At 38.8% G+C, this 26,282-nt stretch overlaps 1 long non-coding RNA gene across 2 annotated transcripts; it reads left to right on the forward strand.

Moving 5' to 3' along the window:
* Window positions 1-19,498: 19,498 nt before the first annotated feature.
* LOC112192677 lies at window positions 19,499-21,482 on the forward strand. 2 transcript variants are annotated; one of them, XR_005808448.1, is made up of 6 exons: window positions 19,499-20,052; window positions 20,160-20,292; window positions 20,385-20,550; window positions 20,637-20,702; window positions 20,788-20,853; window positions 20,936-21,482. It is a non-coding gene; the product is annotated as an uncharacterized LOC112192677 (long non-coding RNA). The 2 variants fall into 2 exon arrangements; XR_002933575.2 differs by having other exon boundaries at window positions 19,499-20,292.
* The last annotated feature ends 4,800 nt before the right edge of the window (window positions 21,483-26,282 follow it).

Genomic DNA, 26,282 nt, shown 5'->3' on the forward strand with positions numbered 1-26,282 from the left:
TGAGGCAAACTCTTGTTTGTCCCTAATTTACACCATTTTTCTTTATATAGTGTTACACTCTAAGCATTAATCCAAGAAAATAATCAAAGAGAGGCTTAGGCACACGATCCTTTCTGGTGTATTCGTACTCCGTTGCGATTGGTGTTGGGGATTTGACAAAGGCTAACAAAAATATTTCAATATTCTTACTATTATGGTTAAGACTATTAAGTGTGAAATTTTGTTTACACATGCCTAACTACTTCATAGTTCGTACACACCCTGTATTTTTGTCTAAAAGTTACCTCAAACTTCCTGTTGTTGAAGGATATTGGATTTATTTGTATGTGTCTTACCAAACTATGATTACTTTATATTGTTGTAATAGGAGAAGATTATTCTAGATTCCTAGTCTTAATTAAAATAGGATTCCTTGTACTCAATGGTTATGTACTTGTATCTATATATAGAGATTCCTATTATTAATGAAAGACACAATTATTCTCCCAATTCTCAACACGTTATCACCACGAGCCCTAAAGCTGAATTAGAAGCCAAAATCTCCATTTTCTTCTTCTCTAAGCTGTGAAACCCTAGAACTACCCTAGGACCACCTCCTTTGTGCCGTGCACCACCACCGCCCTTGTGCACTGCTTTGGAGAAGATTACAAGAAGAACAAGAAAACCAAGCATCAAGAAAGCACCAAGTAAGTTTTAAGATTAAAATTCCTGCTTTCTGTATTTTAAGTCTTCTTCTTTTTCTTCGGAGACTTCCAAAATTCCTTCTTCTACCTCTCACCTTTCTTATAATGTGGGATTTGATAAGAACCAAGCTGTGATGGTTCTTGCTAGCTACGAATAAGAGATTCATGAGCATCGAAAATTAACGATCATTCAAACGTGGTCGATTGTTTTAATATCTCCAAGAACCACTTATTCATAGTAGTATGAATCCCCACAATTTGACTTAATATCCCACGTTATAAGAAAGGTGAGAGCTAGAAGAAGGGAAATCCCGATTACAAAAAACAGAATTTAAATGGAAAGCGGCGTTTAATAAACACTTGCTTGAAAAAAGTTTCTTGTGAGGCTAGCACTGCACACTAGGGGTGAATTCGGTTTCATTCGGTTCAGTTTTGAGCCAAAACTGAAAACCGAACCGAAGTTATAGTCAGTTCGGTTCGGTTTTTTATTTTTGAGAGTTCAGAACTGACAACCGAACCGACCGGTTCGGTTCGGTCTGGCTTGGTTCACTTTCGGTTTATTTTATTTTTTTAATTATTTATATACATTTAAATATATTTAGTCCAGTTGATCCGCAAATATAACCATTTACATATATTTTAATATATTTAGTCTATTTTGAGTCCTGAATCATGTCCAATTGTCCATCTTCTTAAAACAAATCACTCTGGAAACTGGAAATCAAGGCCGTTGGAGCCTTATCAATTAAAAAAAATTAAAAAAGCAAATCATTAACATTAAAAAATCAAGGCCGTTGGAGCCATTGAAATCTACTTGCTTCACATCCACAACACCTACAGTTTTCAACACCTGCAAATCAAGTATGGTTCAGCACAGTGGAATGCAACATGAGCCTGAATTAGTAGCCATCAAATGATTTAAGATTTTAACAACCAAAAAATACAAAAGCAGTAATCAACATACCATGGAATGGCTAAAATCAAGTTGTGAAAGGAAGACAAGCTCCTAACTTGTAATTAAGGAAAGAGATTTCTTGTGGCCCCCAATAGGCATCCCTTGTGTTTCATCATATCCTGTGCAAGAACATGACTGATAAAATTAGAAGGTCATCTGGTCTGGTAACTAAAGAAATCCATGTGCAGAAACCATGCACTTTAGTAGGAGAAGTTCTCAATTAGAAGAACATGAAAAGTTTAGCTCATTCTACGAAAATATATAGATCAGAGGTGATAGTTATACCCATTCATCAATTACAAGGCCTTCTCCAACATGAGCCTGAAACAACACTATCACCATTAGAATATTCTCAATAAAAAGAAAACACAAGCACTATTGAACAAGTCAGATTTCAACTTACAGGAGTAGGGTGCTCTGCATCTAAAAATACAACCCGCAAAATTCGCTCAACTGCTACTTTGATCATTTTGCTCATCAAACTGTATCAACAAAGGGTCAGTTAAATGAACATAAAGTAGGCACCAAACAACCAATTGGAAATTGGCACTCCAATTTCCCAAAAGTGTATCCACAGAACACTTAACAAGCCACAGAGAGCATAAAGAGGGAAGAGCAATATATTTACCAGCTCAGGAGCATAGTCTGTTTCAGCTTTGACCTTCAGACTCATAATTTGGAACTTGACTTTGGTCTTTTGATCCAGAATTTTCTCATTGCTGTCAGGTTGTTCCACAAACCTAAACACTGTCATCAACATACCCATAATCAAAACAATAAAACAGAAGCCATACAAATTTCATATTAACCATCACTAGAACAGTAGAACATCAATACAATAGATAACATTTGTAACATTGAAGTAGTTTAGACCTTTTTTCTAGGGATTTCCAGTTCAGTTCCATATGAAATCTGTGTCCTTAATTCATCTTAAAACAACACCAATGTCTATCAATGACTCTAACAAGAAGGCAAAAGTGGGTAACTTGAAGACCCTGAGCATTCTTAATGTTTCCATAGACGAGTCCAAGAGAGAATGCAAAAGCACTAGCCACCTGCCTATTTCCAAAACCCAATATTACAATTACATTGAAAATTCCGAAATCGGTTCGAAATTCACATATACTTCCTCTAGCTTTTTCATTTTAACTAGATTTGAACTAAAAAGTACTGGATCTAGAAAAAAAAATTTTACCAAGGCGAGGCCGCGAGGGTACTGGTGCTGGGAAACATCATGATCAATCATTTGATCCTTGCTCCGTTAAGCTTTCTCTACCAGATCATAAACAAGCTCATCCATTCTATGCCATTAAATTCATACCAGCACAAAATCAAGACAAACTCAGAACAATATTGAACCCGAATCATCAAAAGCAGAGATATTTGAAATTGAAATACCTTGGGTTCATACCAGCACCTCAACATCGCCGTCCGTAATCTCATGCATCCAACCGAAAGATTCTCCTTCACCGCTTCACGGTCCCGCTCAGGTCTTGGCCATCGATCTGGTCTTCATGTTTATAACCTTCTTGCGGTCGCGATCTGGTTCCTTCAGAGCCTTGATGGCAGGAGCGGCGGAGAAGAGAGACTAAAGAAGAGACGCTAAAATGAAAAGGCTGAAATGAATGCCGCGACTCGCGAGGCTGAGTGAGGACAATTTATATCGCGGGGCTTTAGGGTTTCTGATCAAAAACTGAAAAAACGACGTCGTTTTTAGTAAGTTCGGTTCGGTTCGGTCCGAATCGGTTTTTGACACAGTAAAACCGAAAACCGAACCGAACCGGTTCGGTTCAGTTCTGTTTTTTTGTTTTGGTTCGGTTTTTTTTTCGGTGCGGTTTTTTCGGCTTTCGGCTCAGTTTTTTTCGGTTTTCGGTTTCGCGAACCCACCCCTACTGCGCACGACAATGGCTTGCGGATGGGAGCTTGTTTTTATGTATATATTGACTTTCTACTAATATTAAAATAAAAATATATTACCGGAAAATGTGAAAGACTTAAAAGTCGTTTCCTCTCCAACATTGACACTTGACAGCCCATTTGCCGAAGGAGCTTGTGGGCCACGACTCATATAACCTGAATTGACTCGAGTCGCGTCAACAACAATATGGGACTTTCGGTTTTCCCTTCTTAAGATAATGAGAGAGCCACAGAACTGCCGGACCTGTAAAGCGTTTCCATTCCACCATCACTCTTAACCAGGTAATCTCCTTTCACACTCCTCTTTTATTTTTTATTTTTTTTTATGGAAACTTCTCTTTCTTTTTGGTGGTAGCGATTCACGAACACATGTAACCTTGTTCGTTCAAAGCATATATGCCTGTTCCTGAATCTTTTCATCTTTCTTCTTCCAGGGATATTAGTTCCAATACCATCGGTAGTGAAATTCCATATGTCTTACCCCCCAATGCGACTCATATGTAAGTAATATGCCTTATTCATGCAGCTATGTAATTTACGTATTTATAGGTTTGGTAACTCTGGTATCTGGTGTCTGCAGAAATATGGCATACAACCATTTGATCCAAAATATTCCCCCATCCTTTCCTGGCATGAAAAGGCTCCGACATTTGTGAGCTTCTTATTCCCTCACTGCTAATTTTTCTGGTTTTCATTAATGTGTTTTCAGTCATAATCTCATTGTACTCAATACCATTATTTTCTTTTTAATGCAGGAATCTAAGCCACAATTTGTTATCTAGACCCATTGGCAATGTTTTTACCGGCCTACAGAATTTAAGAGAAATTTAAGCTTATTTCACATAGTTAATTTATGTTGTACTTAAGTGACATGAAATAAGTAGTGCTGGGGCCGGAATGAATTCGTCAAAATGTTGCTATAGAATAGTTTTGCTGAGATTTTTTCTCTTGCCACTGGTTGAAAGTGAGATCTGTTGGTATTTAAGCTTTCAAGCTAACACCAACTACAATGGGTGATAGGTTTACAAACAAATCACACCACACTCTCGCTCACACTAAAAGAAAAGAAGCAAGACTAACAAAGCAAAGGAACAGAGAAAATGGAAGACTAGCTACTGCCTACTGCTATCTTATTGATGAACTCTTGAATGAGTTAATTGGGATATATGATTACACAACGTACTAGCTTCTTATCTAAGGACTTCTACAAGACGTAGTAGACAAAGCTTTTAATGCATTGTCTATGATACACATTGACTTACTACACCATGCATGTGAGAAAGCAATAAATATGCAGAGACACTTATTTAAACTAAATTTCCTAGCTATATGTATAGCCTGCAATAGCTAAAAGGTAAACGAAGTAAAACATGGTTGCCATCTAGATGGCTTCCAATCCAACAGTGGCATCATATTGATTTGATTTGCAATTTCAACACTCCCCCCCCCCCCCCCCCTAAAAATCAAATTTCCTTCATACCTAGCATTTGTTGTAGCTTCTTGAAGGATTCAGCTGGCAATGGCTTAGTAAAGATGTCAGCCACTTGCTCCAGGGTAGGAGAATACACCAATTTAATAGTCTTCTGTTTATTCACATGGTCCGTTAGAAAATGGAACCTGATATAAATATGTTTGCTCCTTCCATGCTGTATTGGATTCTTTGCAAGTTTGATTGCTGATTTGTTATCAACGTGAATCTCAGTAGATTCTTCTTGTAGATGAGTCAGTGACTCCAAAAAGTTTCTTAACCAAATAGCCTCACAAACAGTGGATGAAAGAGCTACATACATGAAGATAGAGCTACTACTGCCTGCTTCTTCATGTCCAAAAGAAATCTGTTGAACCAAGATAAAACACATATCCTGTCGTGCTTTTGGTCTCCTCTTCATCATCTCCCCAATCACTGTCCGAATAGCCAACTAACTTTGCATCTTCACCATAAGCATAAAAAAGACCAAAATTTAGCGTACCTTGGATATATCTCACTATCCTCTTAGCAGCTGGCCAATGAGACTCTCTTGGTGTCTCAGTGTAACAACTTACAAGTCCAACTTCATAGAGAATGTCTGGCCTTGTGAGCGTCAAGTATCTCAAGCTTCCGACAAGACTCTTGTACAAAGTTGAGTCAACAAGCTTTCCTTCTCCTTCTTTTGACAACTTGAGTCCTGTAGCAACAGAAGTGCTAACAGCATTACAATTGTCCATCTTGAACTCCTCCAGAATCTCTCTCATGTATTTCTTTTGAGAGATAAAAATTCCATCATTTTCTTGCTTCACTTCCATGCCAAGAAAATAAGACATCAGACCATTTTCGGACATCTTGAACTCCTTGAACATGGACTGTTTGAATTCTACAAACATCTTTCCACTATCACCAGTGCATAGCAGATTGTCCATGTATAGAAAAAGGACCAGAAACTCTCCGTTATCGCCATTCTTCATATAAACAGAGTGTGCATGCGGACATTTAGCAAAACCATTCTCTTCAAGGTAGTTGCCAATGTGTGAATTCCAAGCTCTAGAAGCTTGCCTTAGGCCATACAAAGCCTTCTTCAAATCATACTCTTTTTTTTTCTCCTCGTACTAGGAAACCTTCTGGTTTCTCCACGTATCCTTCATCCTCAAGAATTTCACTTAGGAACACTACACCAAAAACCTTAACATACTACACTTTTTGCACAACGAAAAAAAAAAAAGTGTTGTGTGATGAAGGAAAGTGAATCACACAACACGTTTACAAAACTTGCGTTGTATAAGGCGGTTAAAGTTCTGAACTTTTTAGCTAGAAGGTCATCGCACAACAGTTGCAAGACCATTTTGTTGTGTGAATGAAACAAAAAATTGCGGCAGATTTCCCTCCTAGCCTAACTCAAATTTGGCTTCAAATTGGTACTCCAAAGTACAACAGAATAGTTATATCTGTTGTATGAGTGTAGCTTGCAAAATATCATACAACTGTTTTTTTACTTTCTGTTGTGTGATAAAGGGAGATACATTGGGAAGGTTTGGATGTGCCCTAAAATGCCACTCATTCTCCCTCAAAATCTACAAATTTTGATTGACATTTATGTGATGATTGTAGGCTCCTACAACTGAAATTACTCATTTGTGTTGTCTGAATGAGAAATGTCTATTCTAACGCCAAAATTGAAACCTTGATTGCACATAGCGGGAACTTTCCCTCCTTATTGCCTCAGCTCAAATTTATAATCAGACAACGTAGCTTTTATTTATGTGTTGTCTGATTCATAAATACAAAATAAAAGGAGCCAATTGCCCACGCGTTTGACAACTTAATTAGGTTAGGGCTATCGACTTTTGTTTCCCTCTCCATTTATTTCCCACACAATTTCTTCATCAGTCTTCTTCTCTCTCCAAAGCTCAAGTCATCACTCAAAAGCCGTCACTTCTTAGCTTGAAATTAGGGTTCTTCGCTCTCAACTCAGCCATCACTCAAGTCCTTTTATGAAGGAGTATTCTGCGAATCGGGAAGAAGGAGAAGGTTCATCAATCAACTAAAGATGTGGGTTCTTCGATCTCTGGGTTTACAACATTGATTTGGGGATTTGTGGGCTACTCGATTTGAGGGTTTCACGACTCGATCTGGGTTTTTCCGGCCACTCGATCAACAAGGAGGAGGAAAAGGGGGTTTCGCGCAGTTTTTCTTAACCCTAGAAGATGAAGCCTTCGTGCCGTCGTTTGAAGGTCCTCAACTCCAAGACTTGCTGGGAACCGAGTTCCCGGTTGTGCATCCTCCTTGGAGTTATCAATTGTCTGGGTAAAATTTTATTTCTTCCTTTATTAATGCGTTGTTCTTTTTATATTTTCAACGTGGTCGTGTTTCCGTAGAAAGGACTAGAAACGTGGAGTTTATAGGTGTATCTGTGTTGTTGCGATTGAAAGAAAGCGTCGATAGAGGAGAATTAGCGTTATTGGGATTGGAAGAAGCAGCGAAAAGGTTTGTCATCAGGGGTGTCTTTTTGGTTGATTCGTATGGATTTCTGGTTTTGAATGTGTGGTTTTCGTTGTGATTGATTTGGTTTGCAGTGAATATTGAAGTCTGGGTATTTTCAATTTGTTCCCTTTTGTCTAAATTTACTTATTCTCTGTTTGAAAATGGGTTAATCTCAAATTGGGTTTCTGGGGTTTTCTGTTCTCTTGAGTTTCTTGAATGCTTTTTCAAGGAAGAAAGTTTAGGCAGTGATGTCGTACAAGATCTGATATAACTGTTTCTGATTTCTTGAATTTCAGTACCCAAAGCAATAAATGTGTTCGTGGGATTGTCATTTTTTTGACCCGATTATTTTTTGTCAATTAAAAACTGGATGTATGTTGTGTTCTGTGAAAAGCTTTTTCCCTGGTCAATTGAGATAAAGTGTATATTCTTGAGTCACGTTTTATTAAAAGATGTAGCTAAGAATTTAATTCTATGTGTACTATAAGAATTAATGTATGACACAACTAGAGATTAGAAAGTGAGACCTGATGGTGGTGTGATTAGTAGATTATGAGGAGTGACCATGATGATCTGAAATTTTAGTTGGATATTTTGTGGAAATGCAGATATGGCAACTAAGAATGCCAAAAGAGGAATAAAAAGGTTTCTAGAGCAATCTACTCCTGATAGGATTGATCAGGCAAAAACAAGATGTAGTAATGTTAAATTATAGATACTGTGTACAAATATAATTGTTTCTGTGCAACTATGAATTAATTCGTACTGTTTCTTTGTTGGTTACAGTGCTTAGGACAGGGATTACTGAAGAATCTCACAAACATCATAATAACGCTCTGTTTACAGATGGTAATGAGGATGGTATTCGAGGTATAAATGAAGATCTCTTTATGAATTGTTTATTCAAAGAGTTAACAATGTCTCTCACATTGAGGTCTTCTTTTGATTAAGGGGTGCATAGAAAACTTTTCTGTACATGTTTTAATCGAGCCAAAGAAGACCTTAGCATAGGTGGCATTGTTAATTCTTCATGTGATTGACCCAGTTATACCTCTGTTTGATATTAAATGTATGATTAGTCTAATGTTTTAGATTAGTTGTGTAAAGGATTTCAATAATAGGTAACTTTATATCTGGGGTTAGGGATTTTGACGTTTGGAAGTTTGACATTTGAGGATTGGGGTTTCATTGTCTGGGGAGTTAAGATTTGGGCTTTAGGTGTTCTTCACAGTTTGGGATGTTGTTCCATTTTCATGTAATTGACCAAGTTCTACCTTTTGTTTAATATTAAATGTAATCGATATAGTATTTTAGATCAGTCGTGTAAAGTATGTGACAAAGAAAAAGAGTAATTGCAAGAATTGCAAGGTTCTATATATGGAAATGTGATGCATGTATTGATTTGTCGAGGAGTAGATATGGGATTCTTTTGAGCTTTATTGCTGTTAGGACCAAGGAATAGGGCTGAGGCTTTTGTTTTGGTTTTAGATTCTTTGTTTGTGATTTGGTATGTAAACTTAAATACAGTTCTTTGAGTTCAATATAATTCTGTATGGAGTATCTAGAGATATAGGAAAAAACATGAAGCAACTAAAGAGAAATTGAATACAAGTTTACTATATGTAAATGTGCTATTTGGGTGAGTAGTAATGAGATTGATTAATATATAGAGGTGCAATTTGCCTTTAAGATAATGGATATATCTTTTATTGCTGCATGAATGTCATTATTGTAACGTTTGTCTAACTTAAGTTGTTTTGCTCTTTAATTTTGAAACCCTCTTAAAACTCTTACATGATATCAGCTTAAACCCAATGTTCTCATACTAATTAAGAAAGTAATATTCATCAGTGTAATTCCATTTTAAGAAACATAACTATTTTGCTTTAGTTTTATCTTCCACAATATTTAAATTTTCTTTTTGAATGAATGAGAAACTGGAATGTTGTATATATAAGAGTTCAAACTCAATAATAAATTACAACCAGATTTTCCCTGCTTTTCAAAAATGTTCCAATTCTATCATTTACATCCTCTCATTCATGTCCCGCAGTAAAGCGCGGGCATTCTTACTAGTGGAATATATATAGCATGTGCCTTCTGTGTAGAATTTTATGGACCTGCATAATGTCATTCTACATCACAACTTTCCTCACATGATAACATTAATTCTTTGTCAAAATTAGTTATGTTAATTTAGTTTGGTCTCAATTTTGCCAGGCTTGGTGTTGAAAGAGGAATGCAAGCTAGTGACTTATATTTGGCTAAGTTATGTTTACCGCAGTATTATTTCTACTTAATTTTTTGGATCTCTCTCTCTCTCTCTCCCCCTCCTCCCTGCCTAACAATGTCAATGTCTCTCTCTCGCTCGCTATTTAGATGATGCACATTTTCTCTATAGATAGAGAAAAAATTGGTAGTTTGATACTAACTTGCATGGTGTCTTCTTCTTTATAGACATCTGGGTTTGATACGGTGTAAGCAAAATCTGGATTTTATTTGAGAATGCACTGAGCTACAATGTAGTCTCCTTGTCATTTCCAGAAGCTGTCCTTCTATTGTCTTTGGTAGGGATTACAGAACTTGAGGTATGATAGGGTATGCTACACTATAGTTGGCATGTGTATTTGCAATTTGATCAATATTGGTGAAGGGCTTGTTCTGTTTATGTTTTTCTGATATAATCTGTTTCAATATATCTTAGCTCCTATGGTCAGACTTTGACTACAAGCACATATATTGGGAAGACTTATTTTGCTATACTCATTGCTATTTTGGATTTTATTGATGGGGTTAGATTTGAGATTTTGGGATTTGCAAGAAATATGTTCCTGCTTTCTAAACACAATTGGTTTCTGCATAAACAGAGAAATTACAGCAGTTTCAAGGAAATTACAGCAGTTTCAAGGAAACCAAAAAGTTGGTCATATGGCTAATTTAGTGTTATGTTTGGTTAAGCTATCCTAGTGTCAGAGTTGTCAAAGTAACACTCAAAAAATTATGGATTTCTGTGAGATTTTTCCCTGCTTTGAAACATAATAGTTCCATAATATTGAAAAGGATTGAAGAGTGAGTTTTCCCTACATAATAGTTCCATAAATGATTTGGCATCTTCAGTAATTTTTTTATGTTATTGTATAATGAAAATCAGCATCATGTTTGTATTTGGCTTTGTCATGAAATCCAAGTATTTTGCAAGTCATTCTAATCTGTGTGAATTTAATCCACATCTCTTTTCATGTCTTTAGGTACTCTAATCAGTTTTGCCAGGTTTCATACTTTCTGCAGGTTTGGTTGTTAACGTTGTTAACCTCATTCTTTTAGAAGAGCCCATGTTTGTATGTTGGACTGAAATATTTTAGATAACTCTAAAAGGGCATGTTTTTGTTTTGCTATACTCTTTAACACTTTAGGAACCAGGAGTGTATTTACTGTTACGTTTGTTTGTTTTGGTAGTCATTTGCATCTGGGAAAAAGATTTGATCTTATCCTGTGGACACAAGTGCTTAGTTCGTAATAAATTCAGAGCATGTAAGATGAAAACCTATTTATCTTGTGAAAATTAACTTGAGTTGCTTTGCTTTGGAGTACACTATGCAGTATGTGCTATCTCAATGACCCTTTTATGCTCTATGCTTCTTAATGTCCTGCGTATTGGATAAGTCGCATAGTTTTGGAGGCTAAGATTTTTCAAATCAACTTTTTGTCAAGTCATTTATGATTTTAATTACAAGACATAACTAATTCAGAAGGAGAGATATGAAAAGTGTTCCACCATGTTGTTATATCACAGGATGTCAACTTAAAGTTTGAGCTTATCTAACAGTAGATATATCAAAGAGATTCTGCAAGTGAGTTTTCACTTTGGAACTCTTTTTCATATGTTTTGAAGTAAAAGTGACATGGCATTGTATTTCGATAGTGATGTGATGCAATCTTATTGGTAATGGTTGTCTATTGTTTACTCCAGGATAAATTGATTTGTCACTAAAAACTACTCTTCCTATATATTTGCAGGCAACATTAGAAGACAGAATGCTTTGGAACAATGTGTATCGGCCTTTGATGTTCAAGTAGATAGGGCATTTATGTATTAGAATGTAAAACGAGATGTTGAATGATTGAGAAATGCTCCATTTTAACATTTTTGGCATATGGAATGGATTGGATTATTCATTTGATGGCTTGCAATGTGTTTTCTTTCCAATTGATCACTGTTCATTAGGTAAAATGGAGCTATGTTTGCACAAAATTTAGCAAATGAAAATGATCGTACAACAGTTTTATAATGTAGCAAATGCAATCATTCATATCACACATCGGTTTTTAACAAATCAGTGTCTTCTAATTTATACTCAGACAACAGAATTAATTGAACTCTGTTGTCCTAAAAGTTAATCACACAACAGAACCAATTGAACTCTATTGTCCTAAAGTTAATCACACAACAGATATAGTCCAAGAGCTGAAGTGTGAAGATCAATCAGACAGCAGACAAAATAAAAATCTGTTGTTTGATACGCTTAACATACAACAGTTTAAAACTGGCACTGTTGTCTGAAGACAGCACCTCAACTGCTGCGCAGCTGCGCTTGACATCTGCCGAGCCATCTGTCGAGCTATCACACAATAGTTATAACACATACCTGTTGTCTGTGTGTTTATCACACAACTGTGTTCCACCGTTGTCTGATTTTTCATCAGACAACGGCTCACTCTACAACGGTGGGACTCCAAATCCCACATCGGTTTTCTGCCGTTGTCTGATAAGATTTTTGGTGTAGTGGAAAGTGGACTTGACATCGAGTTGGTATATCTTCCAACGACGATTGGCTGCAAATGAGATCAACCATCTCACTATGTGAAGTCGAGCAACATGTGCAAAGACTTCTTCGGAGTCAATTGCATACTCTTGTCTGTAGCCTTTAGCTACGAGTCTAGCCTTGTGACGATCAACACTACCATCTTTAGTCTGGTTGACCTCACACATCCATTTAACACCAATAGCCTTCTGCTTTGGTGAGAGTGTCGTCAACTCCCACGTGTCATTCTTCTGAATAACATGGATTTCTTCCTCCATTGCTAACCTCCAGCAATCTTCTTCCACGATTTCTTGGAAGGTTAGAGGCTCTCTATTTTCTTCTTCTTTTTCTTCTGCAAGTCCGTCACTCTCTCTTGGACTTTTCTTCTTAGGGTTTGAGCATCTGCTACGGCAGTCTGGACTGGAATCTGATGCGGCACTTCGGTGCACTAAAGAGGTGTTTCCAAACTGATAGGAAATATGAAAGGCAAATTCTAGGATTTGCTTTGCATATTCATCTAACGTAAGAGTTTCATTGCCCTCCTCTATACTGCTCCAGTTCCATGCATGCATCTTTTTCAATCTCAACAAAGTTTGATTTTCTTCCCCACATATGGTTACTTGCACCAGAGTCTAGGTACCAAGCATCATGTTGACCACCAAGATCACTTTGTACAAACAAGAGGGTAGCTTCATCACCCACATTGTTATACGTTTCAGCGAGGTTGACATGATCAGAATCATCATCACCATCACCATCACCATCACCATCACCATCACCATCATTCTTATACTAGCATTCAGAGGCATAATGTCCAAACTCATTGCAATTATAACATTGGACATTTCTCTTTCCTCGACCAAACAAACTTCTCATCTCTTGAGAGGGACCTCGACCTCGTCCTCGTCCTCGGTTGTTGGCATAGCCACGTCGCGAACTCCAATATCCACGACCTTCATTTGGTTTGTCAAAATTTAACTTTGACTGCAACACTTGCTGTAGCGATGTAGAAGGCCTGCATTCTCCTGAATGCGTTGCTCATGAACTCGAAGAGATCCCAGCAGCTGCTTTGCAGTCATAATCTCCAAGTCCTTCGATTCCTCAATTGTTGTCCGTCTCTTGGAGAAGCTCCTAAAACTCATGTTACCAATTGTGAGATTATGGCACAAAAAATTCAATAAAAAAATGTGTTGACAATGTTTTGACATGCCATGACATACCACGAGTGTCCCTATAACACATCTAAAGTGTCAAATCATGTCAAGCCACTTATTTCGTCAAATTTTTTCCGTGTCATAATCTCAAACAAGCTCCAATGAAGCTTCAGGTTTGTGCTTAAATCATTGAACTTTGTTAGATTAATCCATTTATGTGACAAGCTATAAAGTATAGACCATCCTTTCATATTGTAAGTTATTTCCAATTAAGTCTTGTATTTTCTCGATTTCTTTGCTACAACAAGCAGGGACATCATAAAGCTGTGGCAGTTTGTTGGGTCCTTAGTCAGTTGGTCGCATGGAACAATATGTTAATTAACTACTGGAGATTACTAAAAATCTAAAATAATTTGTTTCCACTAAGCGGCTCATGTCAAGTTACAAGAATTTACTATAGGGTCCTTGACCCAAAGCACCAGCCCAACAACAGATTTTTGTTCCCACATACACAATTTAACATGAAATGACCATTTCGCCATCAACATCAATCTCTCTCTCCTCCTGATCTGAAACTCTCTCTCTCTCTCTCTCTCTCTCTCTCTCTCTCTCTCTCTCTCTCGGTGAAAGCTCAGTAACCCACCGCACGGCCTCCTCCTCGAAGGCACCAGAAACGTACGTGTATGGTCTCCGATTTCGAACCCTCCAACCTGCCGGAGCAGCTCAAGGATGGCCTCCTCCACACGGCTTGCGGGACGCCGGCTTACACTGCGCCAGAGGTTCTGTACGGGGTCGGGTGCAACAGATATATCCATGGCCGACACGTGGTCCTGCGGCGTCATCCTCTTCGTTCTCCTCGCCGGACACTTGCCCACAATGTCGGCTCTCTCTCTTTCCCCATGTCCACCTGGCTCTGCCACCATCGTCACTGTCGTGCTCTCCGCTGCCAGGCTAGACGCCAAGCCGACAGTCCTCTTCACCGAGAAGCTCGGACTCTCCACGGCCGGGCTAAACCTTTTGAAGGAGTCGAACTCCTCGTCGCTGAGAAGGTCGGCTAGATCGGGCTGGACCTTCTGAATGCATGGCTGGTGGTGGTGTTGGTGTTGGTGTTGATGAGGTTATCATAGCAAGTTCACTGTGACTGTTCACTGTTGTCTCACTTTCTTTTTTTTTGGTAAAATGGGGGTAGAAGCCCAGAATGAAAGAAAAATGAAAAAAAAAAAGTTCTATTGGGGCAATAGAGGCTTGTTAAAGGTCTATTGGGAGGCAATAGACGTTTTGAATTTATGTAATCTTCTCGTTCTTTTTCTTTAATTAAAGTTTTATTTGTCTAAATCTAGGAAGATTAGTTTCCATTTCGGTGATTAAAAGTTCTATTGGAGGGCAATAGTCGTCTATTATTGGGGGGCAATACATAGCTGATAAACGTCTACTGGGGGGCAATAGACATCTATTAGGAGGCAATAGACTATTAGGGCAATAGATGTCTATTGAGGGGCAATAGATGTCTATTAAGAGCAATAAACCTTTCCGGTGAGGTTTTTAGAAAAGTCCGGTGGGCGGCGGTCGTTGACCGGGCTCCGGCGAAGTCTTCTATGGTTTCTCTCTTTTCCATTCTCTCTCTCTCTCTCTCTCTCTCTAAGTAACAAAGGGATAAGGGTAAAATGGTATTAAAAAAAAAAAAAAATCTTAATGGGGTATTAGGGAAGACCTCCTTAGAGTGTTTTGGGTAAGAGTGAATTAAAAAAACTTAATAGAGTAAGTGGGAAAAAAATCTCTAAAAATAGAGTAAATGGACAAAAACCCTTTACTACGATTTTCTTATGTATCATATAGCCATATATGCTCTGTGTATATATTTATGTATATCTAAAGTTCAATCCGAATACTTAAAGAAATTAAAAAGGATAATCAAACAAATGACTAAGATAATAGAGTATCAATACATTAGGTACACTGCAAAATTCTCGCGGAATAGCCGAGTAGAATAGAAAACCAGGCCTGGAACTCTCTTGTCAAAGGCCCAGGCAAGAGATAACCCAGCCCTTCAAGGCAGCCCATCCAAATAGCATTGATCAAAGAAATGTGCTTTCACTGCTTTGCTTCTGGTCAGAAGCGAAATCTTGATTTCGATTGCATATAAAACAAACAACACGTCAATCCCAGTCCTAAAGCAAACAGCAGTGAGCAGAGGTAAGTTTCTTCTTCTTCTTCTTCTTCTTTTTTCATGCTCAGCCTTCTTATGTTTCTGTGCTGAAATCTCTTCCTATTTGTTGATGGATTCTAGTTTCATTTGGTTTCTAAGCCATTAATTAGTTATGAAATAGCAAAAAGTTAAAACCTTGAGACTTGAATACTCAAAAAACTTGAACTTGTTGCCATGAAATCTCACTAAGACAGAAACATATAAGACAAGGATTCAGCACATGCGAAATACAGGATTGATGATACTAGTATGTTTATCTAGTTGCATAAAGTTGTAACCTACAAATTTGATTCTAAAAAAGAAAACAGAATTTGGTTATTGAATTTCACTAGCAGAAATAAATAAGACAAGGATATGACAGATATGGAATTCATGTATTACTACTCGATGCTTCTACTTGTTCTAAGTCTGCCTTTTTCCACACTCCATTCTCATCACATTGGTCGAAAATAAGTTTGGGACATTTGAATATCTCCAAGTAACTCAAGTTCGGAAACAAAACATGCAGTTTTCCCCAATCCATCTGCAATTCATCCAACAACTTCAGATGCACCATATGGATAGTCATCTATATATAAACATATAAAAAAAATTCTTCTAAAAATACTAAAAAATAGAGTGATTTCTTCAGTTTTTTTTCCTTCTTCTATATATTACACGTTAAACCTTTATTTTTTTTGTATATATTGACTTTCTACTAATATTAAAAATAAAAATAAAAATAAAAAGGGTAAAATACTGTTTAGTCCCTGAAGTATGCCTTCGTCCTCGTTTCAGTCCTTGCTTTTCTAATTTAATCTAAAAAGTCCCTGAGGTCACAATTTTGTGTCTAATAGGTCCTTGCCGTTAAGATTCTGTCAAGTTGGACCGTTATGTTGCTGATGTGGCACTCCAAGCCAGACCACCTCAGCATTTGCAGGCCATGCAACCTGTAAATTGTCCAAAATAACCCTTCTTCTTCTTCACACCCAAACCACCATAACCACCACCAAGCTCTCTCTCCGAGCCCAACCCCTTGCCACTTTCCTCAACCCCTCGTCGCCTTGTCTGAAACTAAATCAACCAACCTCTCTCCTTCCTCTCTTACTCAAAGAACTCAAACTCGAATTCCCTCTGTTGCTACACCACCAAAACTTGAACAGGAACAAAGTCTCCGAGAGCAATTTCACAGTCACCATCTCCAAAACCACCTTCTCACCACCACTACTTGCTGCTGCACCACCTCCTACTCCATTTGTCACTACACCCAATCCAACCACCCTTACCCTCCACCATAACCATTCCCAGACCCACTTCTCCAAGCCACTGCCTCTCAACTGCTCATTTCTAATCCCCCAGATCCCTACCTTCACCACCACCAAAACTACCACAACCGCCACCGAGCTTAACCAACAATTCAATTGCGATTTATCAACAAATTCCAAGAACTACACCTGCATAATCAATCAAACCAACATATGGGTATTTCCAAGTTCATCAAAAACCAAATTCCACCTTAAATTAACCCCAATTCTTTCTTTGAAACCTAAAATTACCAGAAAACAATCAATCTGAAGCACTGAGATTGGGTTACCTATCCCAATCATCAGCCTACTTCAGCAAAATCGTAACCACATGCAGCATCGCCGCCATCACCGTCGGCCTAGTACCCACCATCACAGTCGGATTCTGTAGTCTGGTTCATCTTCCATTTGGATGGAACCTGACCGAAGTCGTGGTCATTGAAGCTCTGCCTCCGTGGCCAAACTCTGATCATGAGATCTTAACCCGAGCTCGATTCTTTGAGAAGCCCAACAGTGTTGGTGAATCGGAGGCCAAGGCCCTCACCGGCCTCACCCTTGACATGAGATCGAGTTCTCAACCACCGCTCCGATCTCCATCGTAGCAGTGACGCCAGGTTTCATCGCCGGCAAGCCGCGCTCCAGATCTGCACCTCGCCTGCCCATCATGATCCGGGAAGGACAGATCGAAATCGATCTGCCCACGCTGAGGACGACCCATCATTCTCCAGCCATGAATCGCGCTTCTGCCGAGAAACCGGACTACAACCCCAGAACAACATCCTCTCCCAAGCCGGAACTCAGCGGCGGGAGCACCGACGGCGTTTGGCCAAGAGAGATCGGACGAACTGAACTGTTTTCCTCTCTCTCTCTCTCTCTTCGCGCATGTTCTTCTTTATATTTTTTATACTATGCGATAAAGATTAATGTTATAAGAGGAAGAAGAGATTGGGAGGTTGGATTTGATGAAAGGAAGAAGAAGAGCTAGGATGATGAGGCCCGTGTTTGGGTAAAGGAACAAGAGGAAGAAGACATTGCAGCAAGAACAAAAAAGAAAAGAATTAAAAAAATTAAAAGGGGAGGCTAGGGTTATTTTCGACATTTTAACATCCACCATGCTTACGTGGCGCTGAGTTGGCGTCTACCGATTTGCCACGTCAACCAGTTAACGAAGCATTTAGACGGCGAGGACCTACTAGACACAAAATTGTGACCTCAGGGACTTTTCAGATTAAATTAGAAAAGCAGGGACTGAAACGAGGACGAATGCATACTTCAGGGACTAAACAATATTTTGCCCAAATAAAAATATATTACCGAGAAATGTGAAAGACGAAAAAGTCGCTTCCTCTCCAGCATTGATTGCCCATTTGCCAAAGGAGCTTGTGGGCCAAGACTCATATAACTTATATCGACTCCAGTCGCGTCATCAACAATAGGGCTTCCTCAGATAATGAGAGAGCCACTGAACCGCCGGACCTGTAGAGCAAGGCATTTCCATTCCACACCACTCTTAACCCGGTAATCTCCTTTCACACTCCTTTTCTTTCTTTTTGGTGCTAGCGATTCACAAACACATGTTTAAAAATAAAAAAAAATCCTTGTTCAAAACGCACATGGGCCAGGTCGGGTTGTATTAAGGCCCACAGCCCGTCTGCGTTTGTAACAACCTGGAGAAGCGGCACGTGCGTATGGGGAAACGTGAGAACGGTATCACACCAGCTAGCAAATAAGCGATTCTCATGCTGGTTCTAGTCTCTGGCATTCTTCAACCACCACAGCACACACTATTTCAAACCATCTGTCTCTCTCTTCGTCTATTACTTTCCCCAACAGGTACAATCTCAAACCTAGATCTTCCGTCGTCGTAAATTCGACCTGGTTTTCTTCATAATAGCTCCAATTTCTTGATTTCGATTCGGTCGGTTTTACAATTTAATTACAGTCTTCTTCACCGATATCCGTACGTTCTGCTTGGTTTCGGAGAAAATGGAGCGGTTTCGATTTTTTTTATGTATGTTTGCTTTTAGTTACTACTACTTCACCGATATCTGAAAATCGCTATTAAGTACACGCACCGATATCCGTACCAAAAGCAGAACTTTCGTGCGTTCTGCCTTAATTCACGGTTTTCTCGGACGAATTCTCTTCGTTCTCAACAGAGATTATTTATCCTGATTTTCAAGAAATGGCGAAGCTGTATCGGTGCGTGTACTTCATAGCGATTTTCGTGGCGGCTGTTCTGGAGGCCGAGACTTTTACTGATCCGCTTGACCGTAATTTCTCGAATCTTTCGTTTTCTTTTTGATTTTCTCAGAATTTCTTTGTTAGATTTTTTAATTTTATCTATTTCGTTCGTTATCCCCTATTTAATCACTGAAATTACAGAAATATAGTAGATAGGAATCTTCAAATTTCCGGTGCCGGAGAAAAAGAGAAACAGAGTTTTTCTTATCATGTTTTGAAGCGAAAAATTAAAGTTTTGCTTGTTAAGTACTTTTCTGTTTAGTTTTCTCAGTAGCCAAAAAGAAAGGTCAGGGAAATTCTGTGCTCTTCGGGAAAGAAAAATTTGGCGGGAAAATAACCGAATCGATGATCGAGTCGACCTGAGTTGACTCAGGGATCGCCTCTGACTCCATATCCGCGCTGAATATTTCGTGGTCAGTTAGTTGTACGACACAAGTTGTTTCTGAGAAACGACATGTCGGGTTTTCTTAGTGTGAATGGGTATTCTGGGTTTATTGGAAAAGTAGCATCATAAACCGACCAGAAAGGAAAAGTAGCCTCATTTCATCACTCTTCAATTTTAGGTTTATTTATTCGTATTCGATCATATAATTTAAAGATCAAAGGGATAGGCACATAATCAATCTGAAGAATTGGACAACGAAGATGCTCCTTTTCATTTTCTAGAGACATGGTTTCCATTATCAAGCCAAGGAAGTCTTTCAAATATTATTTGTTACTTGTGAGATTCCAATTTGATAGGCATTCTTTGAAATGTGAGATAAATGATCTCCTTGGTGAAGTTAAAATGCTTAAGAGCGTAATGTGTCTGTTTGGCCTTACATGCACACCACCTGTTTGATGAAAGTTCCAAGTGACTGAAAAAAAGTGCAAGTTGTTTAACAGTTGTAGTATATACCATTGGCTACCATATCAGTCAGATCATACATTTATTGATTTTGTATATTGCTCCCTTATCAGTCGTAGCTCTTCAACATCTCTACAAGACCCTCAACCAACCGCCACAGCTGACGGGTTGGAGATTGGATGGTGGGGATCCTTGCGATCAAGACTGGAATGGAGGGTCAAGCTTTGGCTCTGCTATTACATTACTGTAATGCACATATCACCATTATTGATTATTTACCATACTTGAAGTATAGTGCTGTATTACGAAGAACTAACTTGCCTTTTAATCTTATGCAGGTACCTTAAAGGTCTGAATCTGACTGGGTACATCAGTCCTAAGATCATATTAGAGAATCTTCAAATGGGCCAGGTCGGGTTCTATTAAGGCCCACAGCCCGTCTGCGTTTGTAACAACCTGGAGAAGCGGCACGTGCGTATGGGAAATTGCAATTCTCACTGGACTGTGAGTTTTCGTTTTGTTCTAGTCAACTTGCTATACTTTAGCGCGTGGCATATCAAATTTATATGTTCATTTTGGTGTATCTGCAGGTACTTGCAGAATAACCGATTCACTGGATCAGTTTCTCACCTAGCTGAACTTCCACTAATTGATCTGTAGGTTTCTACTTGCATTCTCTTTGCAGCGTTTTGCATTTTCATTGATCTGTTGTTTTGATTTCTTGGCGCTTTCTATTATCAGGAATATCGAATGCAATTATTTCAGTGGTATCATCCCCAGTCATTTTCAGTCCATACCAAATTTATGGTAAGTGATCAACTGTGGTTACCTCTCCTTTGCCGGCAATTCAAATAAAGAAGTAGACATCAAAATGTTGATTTCCTTTCAGGATCGGGGGAAATAGTCTTCATCGTCCAGGGCACAACTATCCAGTATCCACCCCCCTCTGGCTCTCTGGAAACGCAGGCAAGTGTCATTGAACAGAACATCCACCCCCCTCCAGCAACTCGGTCAAGTGCCATGGAGAAGAGCAACCCCTCTACCAAATTAGGTGGACACAAGAAGAGGAGGCCCTGGAGGAATAGGTTTTAAGTGGGGGCAGTTGGCCCGCCTAGTATTCGCTAATTATGTTTTGTTTCAGGCAAGTAAAATGTCGAATTCAGATAATTTCTTCCGGAGACTTCCAATTGTTAAAATTCAATATTAAAGAGTAAACAATCCATCTTTTAGGGAGAAATCCATAAGCAACTAATAAGAACTTTGAGTTCTACAATATGGTTTGAAAATCAAGTTTTTTATTTTTTTGGTCTGAAGTATGAAAATCAAGTTAAGCATGTAAAAATTTATATGGTTAATTTATGAAGGAAACTTCAAGTTTTCTTAAATGGCATTGTCGAAACTACAAGTTCTATATATGTATGACTGGTTGTTCATTAGGTACCTCCATTTTCTACACATATTCTAGTGCGAAATTTAGATAAGTAACAAAATCCTGTTGAATATAGCAAATTTGAAAAATATCTTGAAAATTGCATAAATAGGAATCACAGATAAATTGATGATATTGATTGCATGCTATATTTATTTGACATATTAAGTATCACAAAATTATGTGAATAAATGTTTCTGGCAATTAATTACACATGTTAATTATCAAGAATCTATTTATATTACCTCAAGCTAATATTCCCCACGCGCGTCTCTCAGAAAACTAGGGTTCTCATATTTTCCTTTGTGCTCGTCCGGCGGCTGACCGCGCCGAGGCAGGCTTCTGGCCTCGTCGGAGGATGGTGAGTGCAGCCGGACGGGTTATCTGTTGCTGTGATGATGGTGTGTCGATGGATTGGATCCGGCTATTGGTTGAAGATGGCAGATTCAGTGAGATACCATACCTAGACGGTGCTGCATCGATGGTAGGTAACTCGGGGCGCCGTTGCACCTCAAGGCGTCGGTGCATCAGGGGAAGGTCAAGATTGGGTCGCAAGACTGGCTGCGGACTGGCAACCTGGGTGGCAGCGATGGGATCGATCGATCCTTTTGCTTTGGCCCCGATCTCGGCGAGTTGCAGTCTGGGATTTTCATCCCAGATTTGGTATGGTTTGGTTGCTAGGATGGTGGGATGGCCATCAAGGCCTTGACTCGATGGTAGTGTGCCGGTGTAGGTGGTGCAGCGGAGGCGGCGGCGTCCCTGTGCAAGGGGCGATGGTGTTGATGCTACGGTGGGCTTGGGTTGTGGGCTTTCTCACTGAGATTTGGGTTGGATGCTGTGCTGCATCGCTGATGTCACTCCAGCCTCTATCAGAACGCCGACGGTGGTTGCCTTGGAGGAACAAGAAGGGGGTGGCGAGATCTAGTGCAGAGGGTCTTAGATCGGATCGGATTGTTCCGATCTGGTTTGGGCGGTTTGCTGCAACCTAGGAGAGGGGGATGAGTTGGTGTGGCGGCCAGCAGCGTGGAAAGGGGTTTGGGCCGAGTTATGTGTGTTGGGCCCTTGTGGGTGGGCAGTTCTTACTAGGTTTTAGGGTTTGGTCTTTTGGTTTTGTTTTTCCGTAATAAGTTTTAGTTGTTGGGTAGGTGCACAGCAACTATTGGCATAGACAATCTTCTGTTCGGCGGTCTAGAGGGTCAAACCTGTTCTGGAGTTGGGTCAGCAGCGGTGGCGAAAATGTCTAGTTGTGGCATACTAGCATAGACAATCATCCTTGGCCTTCTAGTGGGTCGTTCTTTTCTGGCTGCGGGTCGGAGGTGATGGCGATTTGGAGCATTTGTGGATTGCCGGTGTTGACATTAAGGTGGCACTGGAGTTGGGTTTAGTTTAGTCTCAGGTCTGATGGTCCAGCATTTCATTTTGGTCGGGTTCGAAGTCACAATGAGTGTAGACTTGGTCGATCAAAGGCAGGTTAGGAGGACTCTGGGTGGCGAGTTAGTGTTGACAAAGTTGTGAGTTAGGCATTCACTGCTCCTGCGCATGTTCTCTGCCTTTTAGTTGATGTGCAAGTCTTGAGTCTGTAGTTGAGTCGGGGTTTTGTTGACTCCATTAGTCAGTCATTATGGAGTTCTAGTGTGAAGTCCATAGGCCATTTCTGTGTAAGAGATGTTGCCAAAACTCGTTGTAACCATTTCATTATTAATGAAGTTTCTTCTTGATCAAAAAAGAATCTATTTATATTACCCATATGTCTCGTTTGGTTCGTGGAAAGGAAAGGAAAGGGAATCAATTCATTGCTCTTTCCATGGGCATGGGAAATTGCAATTCCCATAAGTTTTCCTTTCCAATGTTGAATTCAGATAGTTTCTTCCGGAGACTTCCAAGTTAAGCATGTAAAATCTACTGGTTTTATCATGTATGGTTAATTTATGAAGGAAACTTCAAGTTTCTTAAATGGCATTATTGAAACTACAAGTTCTATATATGTTTGACTACTGCTTCATTAGGTACCTGCATTTTCTACACATATTCTAGTGCGAAATTTAGATAAGTAACAAAATGTTGTTGAATATAGCAAATTTGAATAATATCTTAAAAATTGCATAAATAGGAATCACACATCAATTGATAATATTGATTGCATGCTATTTATTTGACATATTAAGTATCACACAATTATGTGAATAAAGGCTTCTGGCAATTAATTACACATATTAATTATCGAGAATCTATTTACATTACCCGTAGGCCTCGTTTGGTTTGTGGTTCGTAGAAAGGAAAGGGAAGGGAATCAATTCATTGCTCTTTCCATGGGCATGGGAAATTGCAATTCCCATAAATTTTCCTTTCAGTGTAAGGATTGCAGCCTGGGTCGAGCTGTGGACGGTGCTACAAGGCTGGAAAGATAGTCGGCGGTGCTGCAAATCTCCCAGATCGGAGCTCATGATTCCGGCCACCTCAGCTGATGTTTCTTGAGGGCTTTTGGAGCCCAAAGGATATAGATGCTTTCTCCTAAGGTGGATTGCAACAATTCAAAGTGTGGATGTCGAATTTTGAAGATTGTGATTCTAGGGTTCTTCAAATTTCTGAGCTTTCGAGGTAAATTCCGGCCATATGGCTTCAATTCAGATTTTGTGCTAGTTATGAAAGTTGTAATTGGAGTTGAGATGAAGATCTTTTGTGATGGAAGTTTTGTCAAATTCTGACTTTGGACCGGCGGCTTCCAACCACCCCAGGGAAAGTTTCTGTTCTTGATTTCGATCTACTCGTCGATACGAGTATTTCGATATAGAGTTTGTAATTTTTGGAGATCGTTTGAGCATGTTAGGGTTTTAGCATTTTCGGTTCGATCGGTTTTCGGTCTGTGAGGATTTGGCCGTTCGATCGACTTGTAGTTTTGTTTTATTGATCGTAGAAGTGTTCCGAGGTTGTTGGATGGTCTCGGATGAGGATCCGACTATTGGATCGTCATATAATTGTATTTTGTGAATTGTGTGATTTGTGTTGTATTGAATGTGACCTTGATGTGATTAGGTGATTGACGGAATTATGTGAGCGGAGTATGGATGATTTTGTGCTTGTCTTGGTTTGTGTGAAGATACAGCAAGATTTGAAGGTGAGTAAATCTCACGGTGTTTCGGTCAATAAATTAGTTATGTTTAATTTAGTAGATTTAATTGTTAGCATGCAAAATCATATTTATCAAAATAAATTATTTGTTTTAAAATACATGAACTTGATCGACAACGGTTCATGGGTAAGTTAAAACATGGTTTTGATATAAAATGATTTTCGAGTAGTTAATTTGTAAAACTATAGTTGGTATTAGTGGCATCCATGAGCAGATGACTACGTATATATATATATATATATATATATATATATATATATATATATATATTGATGGAATTGGGTGTGTTGTTCACTTTTGTTGTGCGTTGTGAGATTGAGGAAAATAAATGGAATTTGAAAGGAAAGAGGGTTTTGTCGGTTTGAGCTTTGATTGAAATGTGTACGATTTTGATGATGGATTTGAGATGAGAACATATTATTTTGGAATTGGTTTTGCTATTGTTTTGGAGGTTGTTGGATTGAGGAAACAATACTTTTTGTTAACCTGTGTGATGATTTTGTGTAAATGACATGTGTGGTGATCTGCGTGATGATTTTGTGTAAATGATGTGGGTTGTTGTGAGATGATTTATTTGAAGTTGATGGGTGATCATCGACTTTGGTGTTGATGGGTGATCATCAACTCTAATGTGTGTTGTTGACCTGTGTGGTGATCTGTGTGATGACCTGTGTGGTGATTGGCGTTATTAATGGATGTTTTTAGTAAACGTTTCTATTTATTTCTATTTTTGAATTGTTTGTTTTCTTGGTAATCTCCTGAACTAAATTCTATGCTGGGATTACTATGATTTTATTGATTGTTTTAATGTAATCTCCTGAACTAAGTTATATGCAGGGATTACTGTCTTTTGAATTGTTTGTTTTAATGTGATCTCCTGAACTAAATTATATGGAGGGATTACCGCTTTTTGAATTGTTTGTTTTAATGTAAATTCCTGAACTAAACTCTATGCATGGATTTATATGATTTCTATTGTTTGTTTTTAATGTGATCTCCTGAACTAAGTTTCTATGCAGGGATTACTGATTTTACTTAATTCAATTGTAAGTGCGGTTGTGGTTTGAGATTTGTAGTGAGTTGTGAAATGAGTCGTGAGGTCATCATTTTGACAAATGCTTTATATTGAGGGGAAGTGAGTGTGATTTTCGTAGATTTGTCTTTGAGATGGAAAATGATTTGAAACGTCACTAAGGTGACAACTACTTTTGTTGAGACAAATGAAGGTTGATTTTGTAGTTCGTTGTGTTTTAAAATGTTTAAAACATAATTGAGTTTAATTGTTTAGTTGAAGTATTGTGAAATTGGATGCATGAGTCGAGAGTCAGAACATATTGATTTTGATGTGAGTTAACTTACATGAGCATGATATAATATGATATGAACTTGATGTTTGGTTGTGTTTTGTGGAGTTAAATGTTGTTGCTTTAATTTATCTCACGAGTTGAGAAATTATAAGCATGCGTGACGTGAGTCATTTTATTTGAGTTTACTCACACGAGCTTGCAAAAACTTACCGGGTTTGTTGTTTCAACCCGGTGCACTATTCCATGGTGTAGGGTTTATTGTGCAGGTTAGAATATCGATTAATCGTCGTCGTAGCTGAGGTGTACGTTCGATAGCGTGGACATCGAAGGGTACTCTTAGTTTTAAGTCTTCCACTGTGTAGTGAGTTGT

This window comes from Rosa chinensis, chromosome 3, assembly GCF_002994745.2.
Source record: "Rosa chinensis cultivar Old Blush chromosome 3, RchiOBHm-V2, whole genome shotgun sequence".
NCBI classification, from domain to species: domain Eukaryota; kingdom Viridiplantae; phylum Streptophyta; class Magnoliopsida; order Rosales; family Rosaceae; genus Rosa; species Rosa chinensis.